General features: G+C 37.7%; 1 non-coding gene across 1 annotated transcript; it reads right to left on the reverse strand.

Moving 5' to 3' along the window:
• Nucleotides 1–2,830: 2,830 nt before the first annotated feature.
• Trnaa-agc (transfer RNA alanine (anticodon AGC)) lies at nt 2,831–2,898 on the reverse strand. The gene has a single exon. It is a non-coding gene; the product is annotated as a tRNA-Ala (tRNA).
• Between the last annotated feature and the right edge of the window lie 21,486 nt (nt 2,899–24,384).

Genomic DNA, 24,384 nt, shown 5'->3' on the forward strand with positions numbered 1-24,384 from the left:
AATGAGAACACAAGACTATGTACCAAAATGGAACCATACTTTCTATATAATAAGTGAAAAAGAAAAGGTGTAAAATTATGCAAAATACTATGATGATATACATATGAAAAAACAGATCAGAAGAAAAAGACCAAAGTTACCATAATATTTACATTAGTAACTTGGAATTATGGGTGAGTTTTTCATTTATTTTCCAAGATTTTTGTCATATGACTTGATTTTTTTATATATTACAATAAGCAATGAACCATCCAAATGCATTCTATGATATACATAAAAACAAGCAAAACATCCATATATAACCTATTAGAATAATTTTAATTTCACGTATATGTAAGAGGATACGTTTTGTGTGAAACAAAAGGCTAAGCATTTTCAGAAATTTCACATTAAATGAGCAAAAACCTTTAGAAGAATGAGAATCTAAGTCCTTCCATAAGAAAATAAATTTTCCTTAACAGCTAAAATCGGCCATCTGTGCTAAGAAAACACTGGAGGAGCCAGGAGGAAATCTGAGGCTGCTTTCATTTCCACTGTGGAAGCATTTCTAACAGATGGAGGCTTCCTCTTCTTCCCTCTGGTCAGGCCTACAGGAACTCTGTCCAAAACAGGGCTCCTGTCCCCACAGCTGGGTCCCTTGGTAGTGTTTGCTTCTTGTGCTTTAGCAGCACCTCAGCAGGCCCCAAGGTCTGCAGACTCTCACTTCTGCTATTCTTGCCTTATCCTCCTCCCCAGCCCTGCCCTCCCCTTCCTCTCTCCTCTCCTGCTCTGACATTAGTAGGTCAGCTCATGGAGGTCACTGGAAACTGACAATAACATCTACTGTCAACTTTAAGAGTGACTTAAAGCAATTTGTGGTGACCAGTCATTGTCCAGCATGGCGGCATAGTGGTCAGGATCTCTGACGTTTCATTGTTTGATTTGAACTCACAGCTTCACCCCTCCCAGCTGGCAGACTGGAGAAGTATTGGTTCAACTCATGGAACCTAAGTTGCCCGTCTGCAAAGCTTGTATTATAACAATATCTACCTTATACAGTTCCTGTGAAGATTCACTAAAACTACTGTATAAAGTATGGGCATGACATATGCTCAATGAAAATTATAACTTTTTATGGAAGTTTCTGCTCAAGATTGCTCCTGAGATATTTGCTTACACAACTCTTTTCCAAATCTTCCTTTAGCCTTTGAGCTAGTTGCATTCTTCGTACCCATCTCTCCCTGCCCCCTTTCACAGGATATCGGGTTATTCTATAATGGCAGAAAAAAAGTGAGTCTGATAAACGTCTGTACTTTCATATCTAAAGAAGGGTGTAGCCATTTGCCAAGAGCCTGCTGAAAGCCACTGGGGTCTATCTAAACTTGAGCCTTGGTTTTCATCCTACAAAGCCCAGAGAGATTAGCCAATTGTCCAAAGTCTTTGCTACAAATGGTAAATCAGAAATTCACTAACTATCACATTATGTACTGTTAGGGTTTAGATGTGGTGTCCTCCAATATGTGAGGCAATGCAAGGTTTGGAGGAGAAATAATTGGACTATAGCCTTAATCAAATCAGTGAATTAATCCCTGATGGGATTAATTGAGTGGTAATTGGAGGCAGGTGGAGTGTGGCTGGAGGAAGTGGTTTATGGGGGTGTGTGGCTATTGGTATATATTTTGTATCTGGAGCATGGAGCTTTGTGCTTACTGATCATCATGTGAGCTGCTTCCCTCTGCCACAGCCACACTCTCCCGCCATGATGTTCAGCCTCACCTCTAGCCTGGATGAATGGAGCTTGCCTTCTATGGCCAGCAACTAAGACCTCTGAAACTGTGAGACCTCAAATAAACTTTCCCTTCTCTACAATTGTTCTGGTCAGATACTTTAGTCATAGCAGCGAAAAAGCTGACTGAAACATGTACCAAATATATATATATTAGTTTTTTCTCCCTTTTCTTTCTTTCTAAGAGAACTGACTTAAACTCCAAAGAATGAATCAGGTATCAATTGATGAGAAATTAGGATCTCATAGATTTCATCCAAATACCACTGCCTCTCAAATCACACTTCCAAAAGGACCTTGAGGTAGCTAATCCTTAGCACAGGGGTATGAGGTGGCACCCCCAAACTCCATTCCCTATGTGAGACAGGGAGGGAGGTAGAGAGGGAAGCCCAGCTAGATCTTGGTTATCTTGCTTTACACAGAGGAAATTTCTTAAGAATGGAGTATAAATCTTTATAAATTGCATCATTCTTTCAATTGACATTTAATTTCAGCAGTGTGTTCCACAAAGAGAAAGGAAATTGGCCTCAAGACCACAAAAGAATGCAGTAAACCATTTACAATCATACCTTATGCCAAAAAGTATTATGAAACATTTTAACACACTCAATTAAGTAAAATAATGACAAAAATAGAACAGAGACCACCAGAAAGTGTCTACAAAAAGGAAAAACACTCATTTCATTGGAAGACCTCCTAGCATTTACAAGTGTGTTTTTTCTTTTAAAACAAAAATTACTCTCAAAGTTCTCTTCTGTGAAGACACCTCTCTCTTGGGGCTGGGGATGTGGCTCAAGCGGTAGCGCGCTCGCCTGGCATGCATGTGGCCTGGGTTCGATCTTCAGCACCACATACAAACAAAGATGTTGTGCCTGCAGAAAACTAAAAAATAAATATTAAAATTCTCTCTTTCTCTCTCTCTCTCTCTAAAAAAAAAAAAAAAAAAAAAAAAAAAAAAAGACACCGCCCTCTCCCATGTTTCTCAGTGGATCTCTCCCACCTTTTTTTAAAATATGTTTTTAGTTATAGATGGACACAATACCTTTATTTTATTTATTTATTTTTATGTGATGCCAGGGATTGAACCTAGTGCCTCTTGCATGCTAGGCAAGTGCTCTACCACTGAGCCACAATCTCAGCCCCTCCCTCATTTGTTGACCTCTTTACAAGCCTCATCTCCTTCAGAGTGGAGCTCTTTTCCCAGCCTCCTGGAGTCTCTGGGTGGCTCCATGAGCAAACACCACACTAGATAAGGAAGCCTTTGGAAGTTAGTTGCTACTGGATGACAGCAGGGCAACCAGAAAACAGCCAGAAGTGAGTGCCTAGTTGCCTTCTATTTCTCCTTCACCCACAAGCCTTGAACTTCACGTTCCAGACTATGCTCACCACCTTTGAACTGGTCCTATGAAGAGTCTTACTGCCTCTGAGGAATGGGGAGAGCTTCAAGGAAAAGAGAAAGGCATCTCATAACAAGATTGCATTCCAAAACAGCATGACTTCCCATGAATTAAAATGGTAGTTGAGTGGTGGCTACGCTCCTCAACCTATGCACTCAAAGTGTTTGCCCCTTGAATAAAGAAAAGAAGGCTGGTATAGCTATACCGCCTGATTCACATTTCCTGCTTAGAATTGTTTTTGCTATTCTGGGTCTTTTATTTTTCCATATGAATTTCATGATTGCTTTCTCTATTTCTACAAGAAATGCCGTTGGGATTTTGATTGGCATTGCATTAAACCTATAGAGAACTTTTGGTAATATCGCCATTTTGATGATGTTAGTTCTGCCTATCCATGAACAGGGTATATTTTTCCATCTTCTAAGATCTTCTTCTATTTCTCTCTTTAGGGTTCTGTAGTTTTCATTGTATAAGTCTTTCACCTCTTTTGTTAGGTTGATTCCCAAGTATTTTATTTTCTTTGAGGATATTGTGAATGGGGTGGTTGTCCTCATTTCCATTTCAGAGGATTTGTTGCTGATATACAGGAATGCCTTTGATTTATGCGTGTTGATTTTATAGCCTGCCACTTTGCTGAATTCATTTATTAGCTCTAATAGTTTCTTTGTAGACCCTTTTGGGTCTGCTAGGTATAGAATCATGTCATCTGCAAATAGTGATAATTTGAGTTCTTCTTTTCCTATTTTTATGCCTTTAATTTCTTTCGTCTGTCTAATTGCTCTGGCCAGTGATTCGAGAACTATGTTGAACAGAAGTGGTGAGAGAGGGCATCCCTGTCTTGTTCCAGATTTTAGAGGGAATGCCTTCAGTTTTTCTCCATTCAGAATGATGCTAGCCTGAGGCTTAGCATAGATTGCTTTTATTGGAAAGCAGTATGGAGATTTCTTGGAAAGCTCGGAATGGAACCACCATTTGATCCAGCTATTCCACTACTCGGTCTATTCCCTAAAGACCTAAAAAGAGCACACTATAGGGACACTGCTACATCCATGTTCATAGCAGCACAATTCACAATAGCAAGACTGTGGAACCAACCTAGATGCCCTTCAATAGACGAATGGATAAAAAAAATGTGGCATTTATACACAATGGAGTATTACTCTGCATTAAGAAATGACAAAATCATAGAATTTGGAGGGAAATGGATGGCATTAGAGCAGATTATGCTAAGTGAAGCTAGCCAATCCCTTAAAAACAAATGCCAAATATCTTCTTTGATATAAGGAGAGTAACTAAGAACAGAGTAGGGAAGAAGAGCATGAGAAGAAGATTAACATGAAACAGGGATGAGAGGTGGGAGGGAAAGGGAGAGAGAAGGGAAATTGCATGTAAATGGAAGGAGACCCTCAGGGGTATACAAAATTACATACAAGAGGAAGTGAGGGGAAAGGAGGGAAAATATAAGGGGGAGAAATGAATTACAGTAGAGGGGGTAGAGAGAGAAGAGGGGAGGGGAGGGGGGAGGGGGGATAGTAGAGGATAGGAAAGGCAGCAGAATACAACAGACTCCAGAATGGCAATATGTAAATCAATGGTTGTGCAACTGAAGTGATTCTGCAATCTGTATATGGGGTAAAAATGGGAGTTCATATCCCACTTGAATCAAAGTGTGAAATATGATATATCAAGAACTATGTTATGTTTTGAACAACCTACAATAAAAATTAATTAAAAAAAAAAAAAAAGAAAAAAGGGAGGAATTTTGGTTTGTGGGACATCACAGAATATCTGAAACCCTCCACTCACATACACTCAATCAGGGCCAGCTCTGCTCAAAACACAGAAATACTGGAGTTCAGCCTTGGGATCTGTCCACACAACCTCCCTTTGGGGTTGATTCTCGCTGACCTCTCTTCTTGACTAAGATCTCCAGGATATCCCGAGTCCTACAGAGCATCCCTTCCCCCAGACCTCTCCCTCTCCAGGGTAGATCATGATTCCCCCTTGCACTTGAACCATCCATTTCTCAGGGTACCTTAATTTCATCCAGTTGTTGGGAGAAAAACAGCTGAGTAACTCATTTCACATTGTCATACAAATGCATGTTGAAGACAATTCTTCAAGGACTAGACAGATGCCCCTCTTATTATGAGGGGATTACATCCCAAAAAAGCATTGCAAGTTGAAAATATTATAAATCAAAAATGCATCAAATATGCCCAAACTACCAAACATCACAACTTAGCAATAAAATAGTGCTCCTTACTGTGCTGGTTAATCCCTCCTGATTGTGTGACTGACCGAGAGCTGCGGTCACTGTAATTGCCCTGCATTACAGAGATCACACCACATATTGCTTGCTCAGGAAAAGGTAAAAATTTTAAATTATGTCTGTTCCTATTGAATGTGTATGGCTTTCACACCATAATAAAGTTGGAAAAGTGTAAATCAAACCATAGTAAGTTGGGGACAGTCAGCATACATTTTTTTTTGGACACTCATGAAATTTTCTGTATGGAACAGGAAAGGAAATGCAGTAATTAGTAAACTAGCTCTCCAATAGGCTAGCCCTGATTGCACAAGTACTATCTAGGATGGCTTTGATTCTTTCTCTTTCTCTCTTTCTCTTCCTCCACTTTTTCTGTGTGTGTGTGTGTGTGTGTGTGTGTGTGTGTGTGTGTGTGTTTGTGTGTGTGTGTGTGTGTGTGTGTTTGTAGTACTGGGGATTGAACCCAGGGTCCAACACATACTAGGCAAGTGCTCTGCCATTGAGCTACATTCCCAGTCCCTTCTTCCACTTCAAAAAAACAATTTTTAGTTGTAGATGGACACAATATCTTTATTTTAATTTATTTATTTTTATGTGGTGCTGAGGATCGAACCCAGAGCCTCACACATGTAAGGCAAGTACTCTACCACTGAGCTACAACCCCAGTACCCCCTTCCTCCATTTTTAAGTCTACAGTTTCTTCTCAAACTCATCCGGTAAGTAGGTTTGCTATTGTGGTCTCTATTTTGTAACCATTACCTTCATCTGTAAAATGGGCCTTCATTGTGTCTAAAAAAGATGATTGCAAATATTGAAATAGGTGATTGCTCAATGTTAGCTCCATTCTCCAATAAATCTAATGTTGTCAAATCAAGATATTACCTTTACCAAATAGAAGGTACTCAGAGCTCTAAGAAGAAATGATCTTTTGAAAAATTATCACATTGGTGTTTTGCAGTGTTTACCTGATGCTATCCATTGCCATTGTCCCGTCCCTGTATACACTGTGTACATACTTGCACCACAGTCTACTGTGGTTGGCATTGATTTGCACAAAACCTGTTCCTGCTGTCCTTTCTAAAGATGGGAATAGGATCCATTCATGATCGAGTAGCTTATCCTTTGCCCCAGGTCTAGGGATGAGTTCAAAGAGTTTTGTGATCTGCAGGGAGCAAAAGTTTCTCGCTATAAAGATAATGAAAAGCGGGAGGTGCCAGGAGCCACCAACATGAAAGTCCTAACTGAGTCTGAAGTTGATATAGAAGAAAGTGACGTCAAAAGATGGAGAGGGAGGGCTGGGGCTAGGGCTCAGTGGTCTCACAGGTGTGAGACCCTGGATCGATCCTCAGCACTAGAGAGAGAGAGAGAGAGAGAGAGAGAGAGAGAGAGAGAGAGAGAGAAAGGAAGATAGATATTGTGTCCATCTACAAAAAGAGAGAGAGAGAGAGATGGAGAGGTAGAGAAAGAGTTTGGACAGAGTTTGATTCTCTGGATCCAGCATCCCTGAAACTGGAATTCTTTTCTTTCCTTTCTCTTTTTCTTGAACATATGGGAGTTTGAATCTTCACTAATAATTATTTCCATTTTTGTGATTACAATCAATTTTATTGGTACAATATAATTATATGTAAGAGTGGGATTCATTATGCTTTATTCAAACATTTACATAACTTGATCAATCTCATTCCCCGGTGCCTTCCTTTTGCCTTCCCTCCTACACTCCCCTGATCTGCTTGTTCTGTTTTATTAACTTCCTTTCTGTTATTATTATTAGTAGTAGTAGTTTCCCCATGCCCCTCTTCCTCCCTCCTGCTGAATCCCTTTTCTTTATTCTCTTGGTCTATATTATTTTGTGGTGTTCCCCAAAAGCTCACGTGTGAGACAATGCAAGGCTTGGAGGAGAAATGATTGGGTTATAGTCTTAACCTAATCAGAGAAAAATCCCTGATGGTATTAAGTAAGTGGTAACTGGAGGAAGGTGGTGTGTGGCTGGAGGAAGTGGTTCATTGGGGGTGTGGTTATGGAGTATACATTTTGAATCTGGAGAGTGGCATCGCTCTCTGCTTTCTGATCATCATGTGAGCTGGTTCCCTCCACTACACTCTTTTGCCATGATGTTCTGCCTCACCTCTAGCCCTGAGGAATGGAGCCAGCTGTCTGTGGACTGAGACCTCTGAAACTGTGAACCCTAAATAGACTTTTCCTCTTATACATTTGTGCTGGTTGGGTTCTTTAGTCACAGCAGTGTTAATGAGATCTATTTTTTAGTTGTTTCTCTCTCTCTCTCTCTCTCTCTCTCTCTCTCTCTCTCTTCCATATATGAAAAAAATCATTGACCTTTGACTTCTGAGTCTGGCTTATTTCATTTAGCATGACATTCTCCAGTTCTCTCTATTTATCAGCAAATGACATAATTTCATTCTTCCTTATGGCTGAATAAATATACTGCATTTAACTTACCTATTTGTCTGTTGACAGGCACCGAGGCTGGTTCCATAACTATTTTTAATAGGTTATTTAACCTGCAACCCATCAATGGATAGTATAACCAAATACGGGCATTGAGCAGTGTTGATTTTGCTGAAGTCACCTACCAACTAAGGGAAGTGACTCAGTAATCAAGTCCCCTAAACATATCTTTGAAGCCTGTGTTTTATTATACAGAGTGGGAATTTTGCATTCCGTTTGAAATTATAACCTATGTTTTTAATTACAAAAACATTTTAAGCTAAAAGTTATATTGGTTTAATTTCTTCCCTACCCTTCTACATTCTTTAGGAAAATTAATGCCATTTTTTCTGCAGATTGTTTCATATCCCAGAGGTCACGTAACTAAATTTGAGAAGCACATGCTAAAAGAAACCAAAGCGGGCCAATAGGCAGAGAACTCAAGCCCAGGAATGTCAACCACCAGAAAAATCTTCCTTCTCGCCATTATCTAACAGTCCATTTAAAGGATGTAAGTTATTTTTAAAGGGGATAAGTTTAAAGAGACATCCTTACATGTGCCACCACAATGACATCATATATAAATGTTCAGGTCCTATTGAATTCCCCTTATGCCACCTTTGAAAATATAAAGGAAGGAACAGAATTGGTGTTCCATCTGAAAACAGTCTTGCTTAAGAAAACACTTCATTTGGTCTCTGTTTTAGTATCTTAAAAACCAAAGAATGAGCAATATGTAAATGAAGACAAGGAATGATTAATTCTCAAAGTGAAGAGCTCTGCCTTTTTCTGGCAATTCTCTCGTTTCTTGGATATTTGCCTATTTGGCTTCCAATGTTTTTCTTTCTCCATCTCCCAACCTTGATCTTTACCTTCTTTTCTGGGAGGTTCGTGCCATGGCTAGCCAAACACATAGAAGACAAGTTAGAGATGGAGGTTATGCTCTCCTAGAGGAATCCAGGAATTTGGCCTCCTGAATTTTTAAAACCACAGCTTGCAAACCTGCCCAAGGCTGTGAAGGTCTATTGCGATCCTAATATTCCATCGTTGTGTGACAACACACAGCAGCAGCACATGTCAACCATGAAAAGGAGTTCTGGTGACTGTGAATCTCCACTGACAAAACAGTGGGGGAAGGCAGAGGTGGAGGTTATGTTCTTCTAGAGGGATCCAGGAATTTGAGGTCAATAATTAGATGATAAGCTTGGGAAAAAATTGGATTACATCATTCAAGAGAGAGCTATTGGCCAAAAGATAGAAAGATTGGCAAAACTATATGAACTTGAAATCCTTTTCTTTTAAAATGGAAAAAACTGTGCTTGACATTTGGAAACTGCTGCTTTGGCAAAGATAAAGGTACTCAGGTTTCCAAATGTAAGGTTGAGATAAAATGTGGATGCTTCTTAAGATTTTTTTTAAAACATAATTTAGAATCTTTGAGCAAAAAGTCAGCTTCTTGGAGGATATTTAGTAAAGAAAATATTTTTCTGGGCACGATATGCTTCATTTTTCTTAGAGGAAAATTAGCAAAAAAGGGAAAAGACTGAAGAGAGTCAGCTTGCACCAATGAGGCGGAGGCTGAAGTAAAAAATAAACAATTCTTTTTTTTGCCTCATAGAAGTAGGAGAGAACAAGCAAAGAAAAAGACAGAAAAATAAATTGATCAGAAATTATTTTTAAACAAAAGATATATGATTTCTTCTCAAAGGAATTGTAAGAAAGGTTTATATTGTATAGTAACCATCATTAGGAATAGAAAGCATACCATACTGAGCCCTGAGTTGTATCAAAATCCCATCTGTCGAAATCCTGTACTGTGAGTAGATGTTTAACTAGTGAGAACTGTAAGAAACTAATATCTAAGTCAGCAAAAGGGCCCCTAAGATTCACATCAGCCTCAAATTCCTTAATTTCTGGTTCCAGGATAATCTCTATAATTTCTCTGGATGGGGGCTGGGGCTGGGATTCCCATGAGTCACATGTCTGCCTGTCTGTCTGCCTCCACATTAAGTATGACTGTCACAATATTCATAGATAGAAACTGTTCCTGCAAACACTAGCAGCATTGGTTTTTGTTTGTTTGCATTTGCCTGAAAACGAGTAAAAAATTGTGACTGTTTCTCTTCCAAGTTTTCCCTTATACATAAGAGAAAAACTGTTGATCAAGTTTGAGCCAGAGTGTATTTCTAGAATAAAATCATAAACAGTGAAAGTTAATAACAGAAACTGACAACTTCAACTGCAAGGTTTGGAACCAGTGGCTCTCGTAAAGCTCATAGGCAGTCTCAGGAAATAGTCTTGTCTTTTAAAATCTTTTTATTTGACTTGAGACTGAATTTTCATCTATCCCTTATTAAATTGAAAAAGGACATGATACCAAAAAGCAGGATTATAGGTATCAGAGAGCATTATGTTTTCTCAAGCGTCTCCCTCTCTCTTTCGTCTGAATTTGAATGCCAACGTACTTATTACTCTAATCTTGGGAGTCTCCAAATTCCAGTGATTCTCTGAGCTCCCCTGGAACTGCCACACCCTTCTGAAAAGGTAGAAATAGTGAGGTCTGACTAACACACCAATCTCATCTAACAATCATGCTTTTGATGTCCCTAAACACATAGCCATCAAATACAGCACAATGTCACTGGTGGACCTGATGTCTATCTTTCCAGACAGCTGTATAAAACTTTAAATATCTAGAGTCTAAGTAACAAAAAACGTCAGGGAATCAAACTTATCTCTGTTTGTAGAGCTGAAGGTCAAGTACAACAAAACCCAGGAATTTGAAATTTAGTTAAAAGACCACTTGTTTCATGTTTCAGACTGCACAAGAGTTCAGGTCATCTCCCAGGTCTTCTTTGTAGACACGGTTTTAATTATTTTCTCCTCTATTTCCTTGGGTAACGTGGGATGATAGATGAAAGCACACATATTGAGTACCCCACAGATGTCAGGCGCTGCACTGGGTGTTTTCACAAATGCTCTCAGTTATCATTCTCCAACAATTCTGCAGCAGGAAGCATCATCCTGAGGTTCAAGCTCCAGTTAGATTTCTGGGTCAGGCTTCTTTCCCACAGGCAACCCCGTGTTATGGGGTGCTGGGTTCATTGTCTCTGTTCAACAAAGAATTGAAGAACAGGACACACAGATAGCAAGCAAGCAGCAGGTTTACTGCAAAAGTGATAGAGACAGACTTCTCCAAATACAAAGGGCCCCAGAGCCGGGAATCCAGTGGGAAAATTTTGTCTTGATTTTATGGTCTCTGGAATTTCCTCCTTTCCTTATCTCCTCCCCTATCCAGGCTCTCCTCACTATTATTGATTGGTGCCCCCTCTGTCTACCATGTCTGTTTAGTTTTTCTGTTGGATCCCCCACTTAGGAGCATGAGTATCTAACAGTCCTCTGCTTGTGCCCATGAGCACTTTCGTCAACCAGAAAGTTGACTTCCTTAGAAGACTTCATGCTCCTTAGTTCTGGCCCTGCCCCCAACCTCCTCTCACCATCTTGCCTTGGCTGCCTAAGCTCCTCTACATCTCCCTCACCTGCTTCTCAGGTAACCTGCTTCATGAGTCACTGGTAAAGTGAAGATATAAACTTCGTCATTTTAAAATGTGTTTCTTTTGACCAATGTAAAAGTATCTTCTGCACATCTCCCATCTATCAAGAAAATTTCTTGAGCTACATTTTCTGAAATGTGTATGGAAATAATATAAAATTACAACAATTTGCATCCAGTGTTAAAAAATGATATTCATGCAAAGCAAATTCGATATCATAATTTTTGTGAAAGATGAAAAGCATACCTATTATGATTGTTCTCCCAGCTCCAGAATCATTAGAGAGACAAGCAGTTTTCAACTAACCAAACAACCAAGCAAAGAAGTAGTGAAAAAAAAGGGAAAAGAAATTTGTACTAAGGTAGTTCCCCTCTTGTCAAAATGTGCAAGTAGTCATTTCTTTGGGAACACATTAGCTATTGATGCCCTGATTCTTACAATCTCTTCATGGCATATTTGAGGTCAAATGTTGATGTGAGGGTTTAGAAGCCCATTGCCCTAAGAAAGGGCAGAAAAATCTAGCAACAAGAGATGTAGGTTCAGTAGATATTCCAATCAACTTGAGTACATCCCTTCTAGAAGGCTCCACCTGCCATCTACAGGTTAGAAATTAGCCAAGTACAGCTAGGGCTTCCACTGGCATAGTTACCATAAGGTGAAGAGAAACAAATACACATGGAGATGTGACAGGATAAGTCATTCAAAACCTCATTAGAACTGCCCTGTGATTAGGGTTTTGTCATAGGATCTCTTCAGAGCTGCATCTGCCATAGTTCAACAGCACGAACTGAGATATTCCTCACCTGAACATTCTATTACCTGGCCATGATGTAGGTTGTTGGGAGGTTCTAGGTTGAATCCCCTGGCTTCCTCAGTTATTAGGTTGCCCAATGTCCATCATATATGAAAGATCACAAAAGGAATATCTTGTCTTTAAAAAAAAAGGTTAACATATAATTATTAAGGAGAAATGACCTTGAGAGCAGCCATTCCTTCCTTGTGTGTTGGGGAAAACACACCAAGTGTTTGTTGTTATTCTGCCGAGCTTTGGACGTCCAGTCTGAATCAGCACATGTGGAGGTGCTGTGTCGAGCCCTGGGAAGTGCTGCCTATTTGACTGTTGTGGAATATAAAATGGGGGTTGAGGGTATGGGTGCAAAAGGGAACTTTTAACTATGGTAATTCAAGGAAGGCAGCTTTTGAAACTACTTTGGTGTTAAAGTCAAGTTCGATTTGTCATATTGTTTGAAAATGCTTGGAAAGTCTGTTCAAAATCAGGCCATGAGGTATGCAGTAAGTCTGTAGGATTGGAAATAAGTCCTGATAAATACAATGCTAAGAACAGTGCTCTTTTATATCAGTTCTTTTCAAATCCCTTCAACATATTCAGTCCATTATCTTTACAATAGAAGAGAGAGAAGGGGGAAGAAAGAGAGAGACTGAGAGTTGGCAAGTGTCATTATTATCATTTTAGCAAGATGACCTCTATAACCAAAATCACTCTAATATACAAAGCAAGGAGAAAACTTGAATTTCATACCACTGAATTCCCACTGAAATTGCTTCCATTTCTCTGCTTTGGGGCAGATTTATTGACACTACACAATATAGAAGAAAAATCTCATAATGGAGCTGACAAGACCCTACTTTTAAAAAGTGTATCTTTACCTGCGAGAGTGCTGAACACTGCTGATCAAAGTATTCATCCAATATGACTAAAATCCCAACTTTATTTTGTACCACCTCCATATTTTTCTTACAGAAGTGCCCATATCTTCATTAGAAAAAGAAAAACTGAAGTTATAAAACACCTTCTAGCACCCAATATTTTATTTTTATTTCTTTTGTAATTCTCCACAAAGATGATGAGTTCTTATTACGGCCAATTTACAGATTATGAAAATGAGAAAATGTTCTACTGTCGGGTTTTTATAATCCTGTCTTCCTGCATATTGTGCTTTTTAAGAGTAAAATATGATATGTGAAGAAGGGATTGAATTTCATTATTTCTCTGAATCATTCTGAATTCTGAATCATTTAATTATATAAATTCATACCCCAAAAGTGGGGGAAGGAGTGGTCTGCAAGTTTAGATAGGACCAAGTCTGCCGAGTCCCATTAAGTCTGGTGTAGAGTGTTGTAAAGCTTCTATCCCAAGTATAGTCCTTACTCTAGTTCAAAGACTTCCAAAGAATTGAATCACTGATGTGATGATATGGAAAACTCTAAAAGTAAAACTGCACAGGAAAACTGCATCTATATTCAATGAAATTAAATGAGTCAAAGATGAGTGGTTGATGGACTAAAGTTGCCTACGGATGAAAATATTGCAGTCTGTGCTACCAAAAAAAAGTTATTGAAAAATATCTCTTCCAACTTAACAAAAGATAGAAGTGTTTGAAGGTGATGGTATTCATTGGAAATATTTGGAATTCTGTCTGCTCACTGTTCCCATGATTGGTATGAGATCAGAAAGGACATTTTTTGCATCAGCTGAAAACATTTGTTCATTGTTCTGCTCACAACTCAGTAATGGTGCCCTGGAAAACTTTATTTATTAATATAATGCCTTGAAAGATTTGATGACATGATTGCATTAAAATATTTTAAAGATCAATTGCATGCTTCCAATTTTAATGTGTTTATTCTTTGAGTAACTCTTGACTTCTGTGAATTTTGTCTGATAATGCTTTATATTAGAATAACATCCATATTTTTATAAGGGCATTTTAAAAGTTGATTATTTACTGTTTTAAGTGTATTAAAGTTTTGGCTTCACTTTTTATAAATGAGCTTCACTCTACTTTTAAAAAATAGAAATAGGGCTGGGGCTATGGTTCAGTGGCAGAGTGCTTGCCAAGCATGCATGAGGCACTGGGTTCGATCCTCGGCACCCCATACAAATAAACAAATAAAATAAAGGCATTCTGTCCAGCTACAACTACAAAAAAAATTTTAAAAACAGAAATCACTGCATAATTTTAATTTGCAATTCTCTTACACTGGGCAAGGTTGAGAATCTTTGATGTGTTTAAGTGCTATTTGCATTTTTCTCTGCACATTTTTCATTTAGAAGTTCTATTTTTCTACTATGTTGTGTGTTTTTTTTTCTTTCTGAATACTTTTTTCATCCCTTAGAGCCTTGAATTGTCTCGCTTAGGTACAATGTTTAAGTTTTCTGGTGAGACGTTTGATGGTAGGCTCTTCTCATTCTTTGGTAAGAGACCTGACTTTCTCTCTAGAGTTCTCGGTCCAAGAAGTTTTTTGTTGTTTTCACAAGCCTTACTATTTGGAAATTTTCAATCAAAATATTACTGCTTTGCTTCTTAATCTCCACGAATTTGTCTTTGGTTAACTATTTAATTTCTTCTCTACCATTTTCCCTGTTCTTGCTCGCTCCAACTTTTGATAAGTTTTAGAGGCTTGGCATCTATTGTTTGTGGCTTTCAACTTTTAACATGTTTAAACTCTTTAATTTTTTTGGTCAGTATTATGGGATATTTCCTTATCTTTGCTTTCCAGATTAATACTTTCCTCTTCAGTTTTGTCCAGTTTTTAAATTGCACACATCCATTGATGTATGTATAAATGTATACTGGTATGTATATATGTTATGTGATCAATGTATTTTTGCTTCCAAATTTATTCAAACTTTGACCTAATGAGGACATGATTACTTCTACCCAACTTTATTCGTAGTGTCCAGATCTAAGTCACCACTGTCCCTCAAGTGTATTATGTATTCTTTGCCCTGTGTTCATGTTCACACAGACCAGAGTGATTTTTTTTTTTTTTAATAAAAGTAGCATCATTTCATTACTTTGCTCTGATGGCTTTCCATGTCATTCAGAAAATAGTCAAAGTCTTTATCATGGCCTACAAAGTCTAACTTGATATGGACCTTTGCTATTTCTTTTATCACTGGATCTCCATATAGATCCCTACCTCATTCTTTTAATCATTTGGTCACCTCAAAACATTTGCACTGTTTTTTCTCCTTATTCCTGGATAGCCAACTTGCTTTCTGAATTCATCAGCTCTCAGAAAAATATTTCCTAACTCTTCTACTTAAGATTTCAGCCAGGCATAGTGGCACATGCTTGTAACCACAGCTACTCCATATGCGGAGGTAGGATGATTGCAAGTTCTAAACAAGCCCAGGCAACTTAGGAACACCTGTATCTCAAAAGGAAATAAAAAAGGGGCTGGGGATGTGGCTCAAGCGGTAGCGCGCTTGCCTGGCATTCGTGCGGCCCGGGTTCAATCCTCAGCACCACATACAGACAAAGATGTTGTGTCTGCCAAATACTAAAAAATAAATATTAAAATTCTCTCTCTCTCTCCCTCTTTCTCACTCTCTCTCACTCTTTCTAAAAAAAAATAAAAAAAAAAAAAGGAAATAAAAAGGGATGTGGGTGTGGATCAGTGGAAGTGTGCTTGTCCAGCACATTGGAGGCCTTGGATTCAATGCCCAGTACCACATTTAAAATAAATAAATAAAAAAACAATCCAATGACTTCAACCCTACCATTCACTCTCCCTATCCCGTTCTGGACTTTATTTCTCTCCATATTGTTTTATTTTCAGGTGATCTACAATATTTTATTAATTGGCTGATTAACATTGTACCCTTGTATAACTTCCAAGAGGGCAGAGATTTTTGTTCGTTTGGGTTACTGTTATATCCCTAGTACCTAGAATACTGCCTTGCACGTGGTAGGCACTAATACATATTTGTCAGTTTGGTAAATGAATAAATAAATGAACAACCTATCATCAATTTTTTTCTTGGCATAATAGCTTCCACATGAGAACTTCTCTGAGATGCTGTGGCTGTTTTTAAGGTTCTATTCTCTTTACTAACCAACTCTATTTTTTTTCTGAGATCAGTTATTACGATTATTGACCTTAGACCTCCTATTACTTATTCCTCAGTTTTCCTCAAAGGTCTGCTTCTTCTTGGTTGTGTGTCATTTCTTTATGTACACTTTTCTTTTTGTTTTTCCATTCCATTATTTTTTAGGGCCAAATGACCACCAGATAAAAATCTCTGAAATGGGGAGCCAAATAAACCTTTCCTCCTTTTAAGTTTATGATCTCAGATATTTTGTCACAGTGTAGAAAGTTGACTAATACACATCCATTTCTTTCTTCCCAATATTCCATAACACTTCTTGGCACTGAAGGTTTATTTGTGGTTGCTTACTTTTCAAAGCATCTTTTTGATCAATTCCACAGGAATTGCGGGCAGAAGACATAGATGTGAGCACTCCTTCCACCATCTTGCATAGAAGCCTCCCCTGTATTCCCCAAATCTGATCAATTTATTTTAAATGCCTCAGATTTCTCTACTTGGCTCTTTAGTCAAGAACATCTTGATGTAATAAATGTTGTTGAGGGATTGTTGGGTAGGATCTGTTCTCCATAAATATTCTTCTCCCCTTCTCCTGAACCTTCAGGATGAAACAAAACATCCCCCACCAAAAAAATAAGAAGAAGAAGAAATGATAACTTTTATTAATTGAATGCCTGTCTTGAGGCTCATGTTGGAATACTGCCACATGGGCATTATTGTGGCAGTCTTCTGTTTTTAAACATGGTTGTAGGGTTTCCATTTGAACTTGTTGAGTGTGTTTGTTGTTTTTGCCTTATCTTTTCATCCTAAATGTGAAAAAGCCACCAAGTGACATTTGACAAGAACCATGACCAGTTTATAAGAGGAAAGTACAGCATCATTTTATGTTCATTTATTTTGTATTTCCTTCTGTTTATCTTATTTTTTTATACTCTTTGATACTTGGATTAACTATGTCCTCTGAACTTCAGGATTTCTACCAGATGAGCTATTTAATTAACCCACATTCCTTTATAGAACATTATGAATAAATAAATCATCCTTGAAATTAAACTGGCCAATTCAAAGAGATTTTTGGTATCAAGAGTTTTTGACTTAAAATTATTTTCTGTTGATAAATAACATTCCAGGTAGTTAAACCTGCCCTTGGTTATGTGAGCTTTATTAATCTCCCAAAGTACCTGGGGCAAATATGATCCAAAAATAAATAAATAAATGAAAGCCAAAAACCAGAGAAAACCTAATGCCTGCTAAATCATATTTGGAATAATTCTGTATCCTTTAAAGTAATTCAAGGTCAAAGCAAGGTGAATTGACTCTAAGAACACATTAGGACATATACTAAGTACAAAATAAAATACAATGTAAAGAGTATACTCTATTCCCATTGTTTTTTTTTCCTTGAATTTCTATAGGTCAAAATAAGTGTGATACAGTCTGAACTAGAATGAAACACTTTGGATAAAAATCAAACATATAGAGATGCCAAAATGTCTTCATTGCTATGAGCGATGGCAGAGAACTGAATTCCATTCAAGAGCAATCATTCCTTAGGAAGCGTTTCCATTTCCCATCCTTTCTTCTTTGTGAATTCTTGTTCATTTTTTTCTACCATGAACATATTATTCTCTAATTAGGACATTAACATTTTTCTCTTTTTCTTATCCACAGGCTATTAAAATCAACTGAGCCCCTAATTATTTTGTTAAGAGAAAACACCCTAATTGGAAGCCATCCTTCCTTCAAAGACACTTTCAGAGTGTCTAGCCTCACAGCTATAGCTTAGGAGACACTTGCCAAAAGAACCCCCAGGTGCTAATTATATGATTATATAATTTACATAGATATGTGTCACATTAACATAACTGTTTTGCTTTTTTGAAAATTAATCTCATGCAAACGGATGAGGGTAATCTTTGGGGCATTTGAGGATTTTTCCCTGGTAATCCATCCAAGTACATCATTCTTTTTTAAAAATGGGTATTAGTTTGTTCTAGTGAAGAGTGTCTCAAATAGAAATTAATAGTATTATTTAACATTCATGAAACTAACTGGAAAAATTCTTAAATGGTGAGAGTTGTAGTCCAGAGGTACTACTTTTCCCCTGGGCATGGAATTGTGGAAGTTGGGTAGGGGGGATCTTTAGAAAATACAGAGGCCTGGGCGGGGGTTGTGGCTCAGAGATAGAGAGATTGTCTACCATATGTGAGGCACCAGATTTGATCCTCAGCACCACATAAAAATAAAATAAGAATATTAAAAAAAAAAATACAGAGGCCTGCACTGTATTTACCCTCCAAGATTTATATTAAGTTATTCTAGGAGGGGGCCTAGGCCTCACCGTTTTTCCCAAAGCCCCCTGGGCTGTTAAAACAAATAGTCTGGGTAGCACTGATAATGGGTACCTACATCTAGTATATTATATACTATTTTAAAAATCGCTGTGACCACAAACTAGTAATTGAGCAATTGTAAAAACATTTCAGCCAAAGCAATATTGTAAGCATTTTTTTAAAAAGTGAGCAAGCCTCTTGGAAAAACCCATTATAACCAGCATTGAGTCCAAATTACCAATTCTTTCCTCCCTTTCCTTTTCCTAGTCACCCTTTCCAGCATTAAAAATGGCTTGGTCTTCACAGCTTTCTTAAATGATTAGGAAGAAATGTTCACAATTTGAAATGATTTTATGCGAAATTTTAGTGAATCCCTCTACATTCTCACTGAATAGGAGCAATGTTATTTCTGTAAACAAGGACAGAGTGCACAATTCTTACCAACCTAATGACACTCTGGAATAGTAAGAGATTTCTAATTGATTTTTTTCGCTTTTCTCATTAAATTAACCTTTTCTCTCCTTTTGGATGGGTCTGAGATCTGCAGTAATGCCTGGTATTAGTCACAGTCACATAGTGAATTTTTAATATTGATCTCTCTAATCATTAACTAATAAATAAACTCTTCCAAATTTAAGGTTGCATCTTTGTCCCAAGACGGCTGGGAATTCTGAGTGCCATCATATATCCAGTTGCTTGTAACTCTGAAAAGCATATTTCAGCATTTTTTTTATTTTGGTTACATAAATATAAACTTATGCAGATGTAAGAAGGAAAGATACAGTAGAACTTTACATTTGAATTTATATTAAGTATTTGTGTTCAGATCATCATACATTGTTCCTTTATTGACTTAATAGGCACATGTTTTCCAAGGTCACTGGAAGAACCAGACATGGTGTTGCACATTTGTAATTCCAGCTACTTGAGAGACTGAGGCAGGGAGATGACAAGTTTGAGGCTGGCCTGGGCAATTTAGCAGACCCTGTTTCCAAACAAAAGAATTTTAAAGTGCTGGGGATGTAGCTCAATGGTAGAGCACTTGCATAGCATGTGTGAGGCCCTGGGTTCAATCCCAGGCACTGCAAAAAATAAAACAATACCAAAAACTCAAAACCATTGGCAGGAGCCAGTTAATGATCGTGATGAACTGATCTTAAAATTGAAGACACGCCTGCAAACAAATTATGGAAGTACATTTAAGTACCTCTCATCAAGATTATATTACTAACTCACTCAGGTTAATAAGTAGAAACTATATTCCTCTCATAAAGAAAACCAAAATTATGGAATAGCATGGTGTAGTGGATATGTTGTTTATACTCTTAAAGGCTTTAAAAATGGCTTAGGCCAAACCAAGTTTCTGCCAGTCATTAAGAAATTGTGTATGTGAGAATGGTAATCTTTTGGGAAATGTCAGATGTTCTTTTAATATTCCCGGTTTTGCCACTAAAATTATGCCACCAAATTTTCCTCCACCAATGGCCTTGGAGAAAAAATAGTGAAATAGTTCCAGCCTTCCTTGCAAGCCAGCCAGTGAGTCAGCTAGCTGTGTTCATTGAATGCCAGGTGGCTGATGTACCCAAAGTAGTTTACTTTGCCAACGTCAAACTGCTTTTCTACATGATCACTTGGGTACCAAATTTTGCATCTGCAAATGGACAAATTATGAATATAAATTGGAAATTTATACTGTGAAAAATTAACCCTACAAGTAGAAACTAAATATTTCATTTGGATGTGCATCCATACCTTACTTTCATCAATATAAAATTATTGAATTATGACAAAATACATCTAAAACCTATCTCACTGTGTCATCATTTCACGCACGTGGTAGCAGTACATTCGGGACCTTTGGGAAGTACATCTAAAGCAATTTAATCAATTTTTCATCTTATGTAGCATTTCCTGAAGTACAATATTAAAATGAAGTATGTGGGGAAACAAAAGAAAGAGGAGAAAAAAGGGGCTTTCATGTGAGTTAGGTAAATATTGCCTTAGAGTTTTAAAATAAAATGCTTTTTAAGTCCCTTAATGTGCAAATATTCACTGTGACTCTCCAAGAGGGCAATATAACATGTAATGTTTTCCAAGTGTGTTTGACCTTATAGGACCTAGTGAAACTTGGGACCTAGGAAATGCTGATTTAATGAATCAGCACTGTACTTTGAAGGTCATTTCCATTCTCTTGTTATTATCACAAGTACTGCTTTTGTGTTTGTTTGTTTGTTTGGTTAGTTGGTTGTTTGGGTTTTTTTTTTTTTTTTTTTGTACCAGGGATTGAACCCAGGGGCAAATTCTCACTGAGCCCACATCCCCAGCCCTTTTTTATATTTTATTTAGAGACAGGGACTTGCTGAGTTGCATAGGGCCTTACTAAGTTGTTGAGGCTGAACTTAAACTCCTCCTGCCTTACCCTCCCAAGCTGCAGGGATTATAGGTATGTGCCACCACACCTGGCACAAGTACTGCTTTTAACCCATATTACACCTTTGCATGTGTTCCAATAAGTGAAACAGATTATATCTAAGAATACATGAGAAGACAATCTCAGTGGTATAGTGTAGTCAACTTATTTCTCTGGTGTTTTTTCTGGAACTAATGAAGTTTCCTCTTTGACATAATGCCCAGGACCTAGAAGTGAACAGTTCAAATGATCTGGATCTCATTAAGTTGAGGACCCAAAGTGGTCATGGGGCTTAGCATTTGCAATCCTTGCTTTAAGTAGTCACTTCTACGCCTGATTTTTTATAATCTTGTCACTGATGGCTCTTACTAGATACAGTTTATGGAAAAAGCTATGGTCATGCACACAGCCCTTTGGGTGGGGACTATTTAGAAATTAATTTCCAGATAATTGGTCATTACATCAGCTAAAGGATTTTTCTGCTAGACTGCCATAGCAAAATACTACTTACTGAGCAGTGTTTGTGTTGCTGTGTTGTTCTCACAGTTCTCAAGTCAAGAAGTCCAAGATCAAGCTGTGGGCATGCAGGTTCTGGCTGGGCTCTCTCCCTCCTCTGCTTACATCTAGCCATGTCACCACATGGTCTCGCCTCTGTGTGCACATCTCTGCTGTCTCTCCTATATCTTAATTTTTATTTTATTTTTTTACAAGGGTAACAGTCAACTTGGACTGGATGAAACAACAATCCATTTTAATAAATTACCTCTTTACAGGCTCTTTCACCGAGTGCAGTCACATTCTGAGGTGTTGCATTAGAACTTCAATGTACAAAGAGGTCGTAATTCAGTTCATAACACACACTCAGCAGACTCGGCTATCACCTCCATTACTCAAGGTTTCTGGTGAAGGTGGGGTTCTTCACAGTAAGGAAACCTGAGCTGACAGGGCTCATATGGACTTAGGGGTTCACACAGAGGCGCTTGCTCAAATCAGACTATTTGGGGGTCAATGGGCAACTTCTTTAAAAAAATATACTGATGGCTTTTTAAAGAATCAACTTTATTGAGGTATAATTTGTAAACAATAAATGTTCCTACTTCATTGAATCTTAATGAATCATACACTCATATAATCACCATCACAGTTAAGATTAGGATATTCTGTCACATTTGTGCCTCTTCATTACTACTCTCTCTCAATCCCTTGGAAAAACAAATTCTTTCTCTCTTCTAATAATGTTGCCTTTTCCAGAACGTCTTATAAGTGGAATTATACCATATGTACTCTTTTATGTCTAACTTCTTTTGCATAGAATATTTTGTAATTTTTTAAATTCACCAACATTGATGCATATAGCAGGGGGTCAATCCTTTTTAAGTACTGATATTCCTTTGCATGGATAGACTATACATTGTTTATTCATTCTCCTGTTGTATGGAAATACTACGATTCATTCACCTATTGATGCACCTGTTAATGAACCTGTGATTCTAACTTTGGTAGTGGTGTTCATGGATTTTTGTGTAGAAATATGTTTTCGGTTATTTGGGGGTGAATACCTTGATATAGAAAAATATAAGGTTGTATAGTAACTCTTTTAAAACTACCATTCAGATTTCCAAAATGGTTGTACAATCTTACACTCACGCCAGCCCATGAATATGGGCTCCTCCAGCTGCTCCACTGAGACAACTGCCAATAATCTTTGTTTATTGCAAATATTTAATGTGCAAATATTCCCTGTGAATCTCCAAGAGGGCAATATAACATGTAATATTTTCCAAGTATATTTGACCTTATAGGACCTAGTAAAACTTGGGACCTAGGAAATGCTGATTTAATGAATCAGCACTATACTTTGAAGGTCATTTCCATTCTCTTGTTATTATCACAAGTACTGCTTTTTAAAAATTTTTATTTATTTATTTATTTATTTATTTATTTATTTATTTATACCAGGGATTGAACCCAGGGGCACATAATCACTGAGCCACATCCCCAGCCCTTTTTTATATTTCATTTAGGGAATATATTTAGTTTGGTCCCAGAAATTGAACCCAAGGATGCTTAATCACTGAGCCACCTCCCCAGACCTTTTTATGTTTTATTTTGAGACAGGATCTCACTAAATTGCTTAGGGGTTCGCTAAGTTGCTAAGGCTGACTTTGAATTTGCCATCCTCCTGCCTCAGCCTCCTGAGCCACTGAGATTACAGGTTTATACCACCATGACTGGCATCAATAATCTTTATTAATACTTACCATTGTCATTTTTTTTCTTTTTTATTCTTCTTTTTTATTGTATTTTAATGTTTACTTTTCTTCATACATGTATTGTATAATGTTGAGAGTCTCCTTTCACCTTCCATGCTATTCCCCTTTTCCCTCCCTTTCCCTCCCACCCCAATTCCCTATCTAGAGGTAATTCTTCCTCCCTTGCTCTCCCTTCCAACCCCATTTTGAGTCACCCCCCTTATATCAGAGAAGACATTTGGCATTTGTTTTTTGGGGATTGGCTAACTTCACTTAGCATAATCTTCTCTAATGCCAACCATTTTCCTGCAAAAGCCATGATCTTACTCTTTTTTATTGCTGAGTAATATTCCATTGTGTATAAATGACACATTTTTTTTATCCATTCATCCACTGAAGGACATATAGGTTGGCTCCACAGTTTAGCTATTGTGAATTGTGCTGCTATAAACATTGGTGTGGCTGTGTCCCTGTAATATGATGTTTTTGGGTCCTTTGGGTATAGTCCAAGAAGAGGAATAGCTGGGTCAAATGGTGGTTCCATTCCCAGTTTTCCAAAGAATCTCCATACTGCTTTCCAAATTGGCTGCACCAATTTGCAGTCCCACCAGCAGTGTATGAGTGTACCTTTTTCCCCCGCATCCTCGCCAGCACTTGTTGTTTGTCTTCATAATGGCTGCCACTCTTACTGGAGTGAGATGGTATCTCAGAGTAATTTTAATTTGCATTTCTCTGATGGCTAGAGATAATGAGCATTTTTCATATATTTGTTAATTGATTGAATATCCTTTTCTGAGAAGTATCTGTTCAGGTCCTTGGCCCATTTATTGATTGGATTATTTATTTTTTTGGTGCTTATCTTGCATATGGGATGAAAAGGCAATATCACAAAAGACACTACAAAAATACAGAAGATAATTAGAAATTTTTTTGAAATCTTATACTCTAATAAAATAGAAGATAGTGAAGGCATCGATAAATTCCTTAAGTCATATGATCTGCCCAGATTGAGTCAGGAAGATATACACAACTTAAACAGACCAATATCAAGCAAGGAAATAGAAGAAGCCATCAAAAGATTACCAATCAAGAAAAGCCCAG

Source organism: Callospermophilus lateralis, chromosome 17 (assembly GCF_048772815.1).
Source record: "Callospermophilus lateralis isolate mCalLat2 chromosome 17, mCalLat2.hap1, whole genome shotgun sequence".
NCBI classification, from domain to species: domain Eukaryota; kingdom Metazoa; phylum Chordata; class Mammalia; order Rodentia; family Sciuridae; genus Callospermophilus; species Callospermophilus lateralis.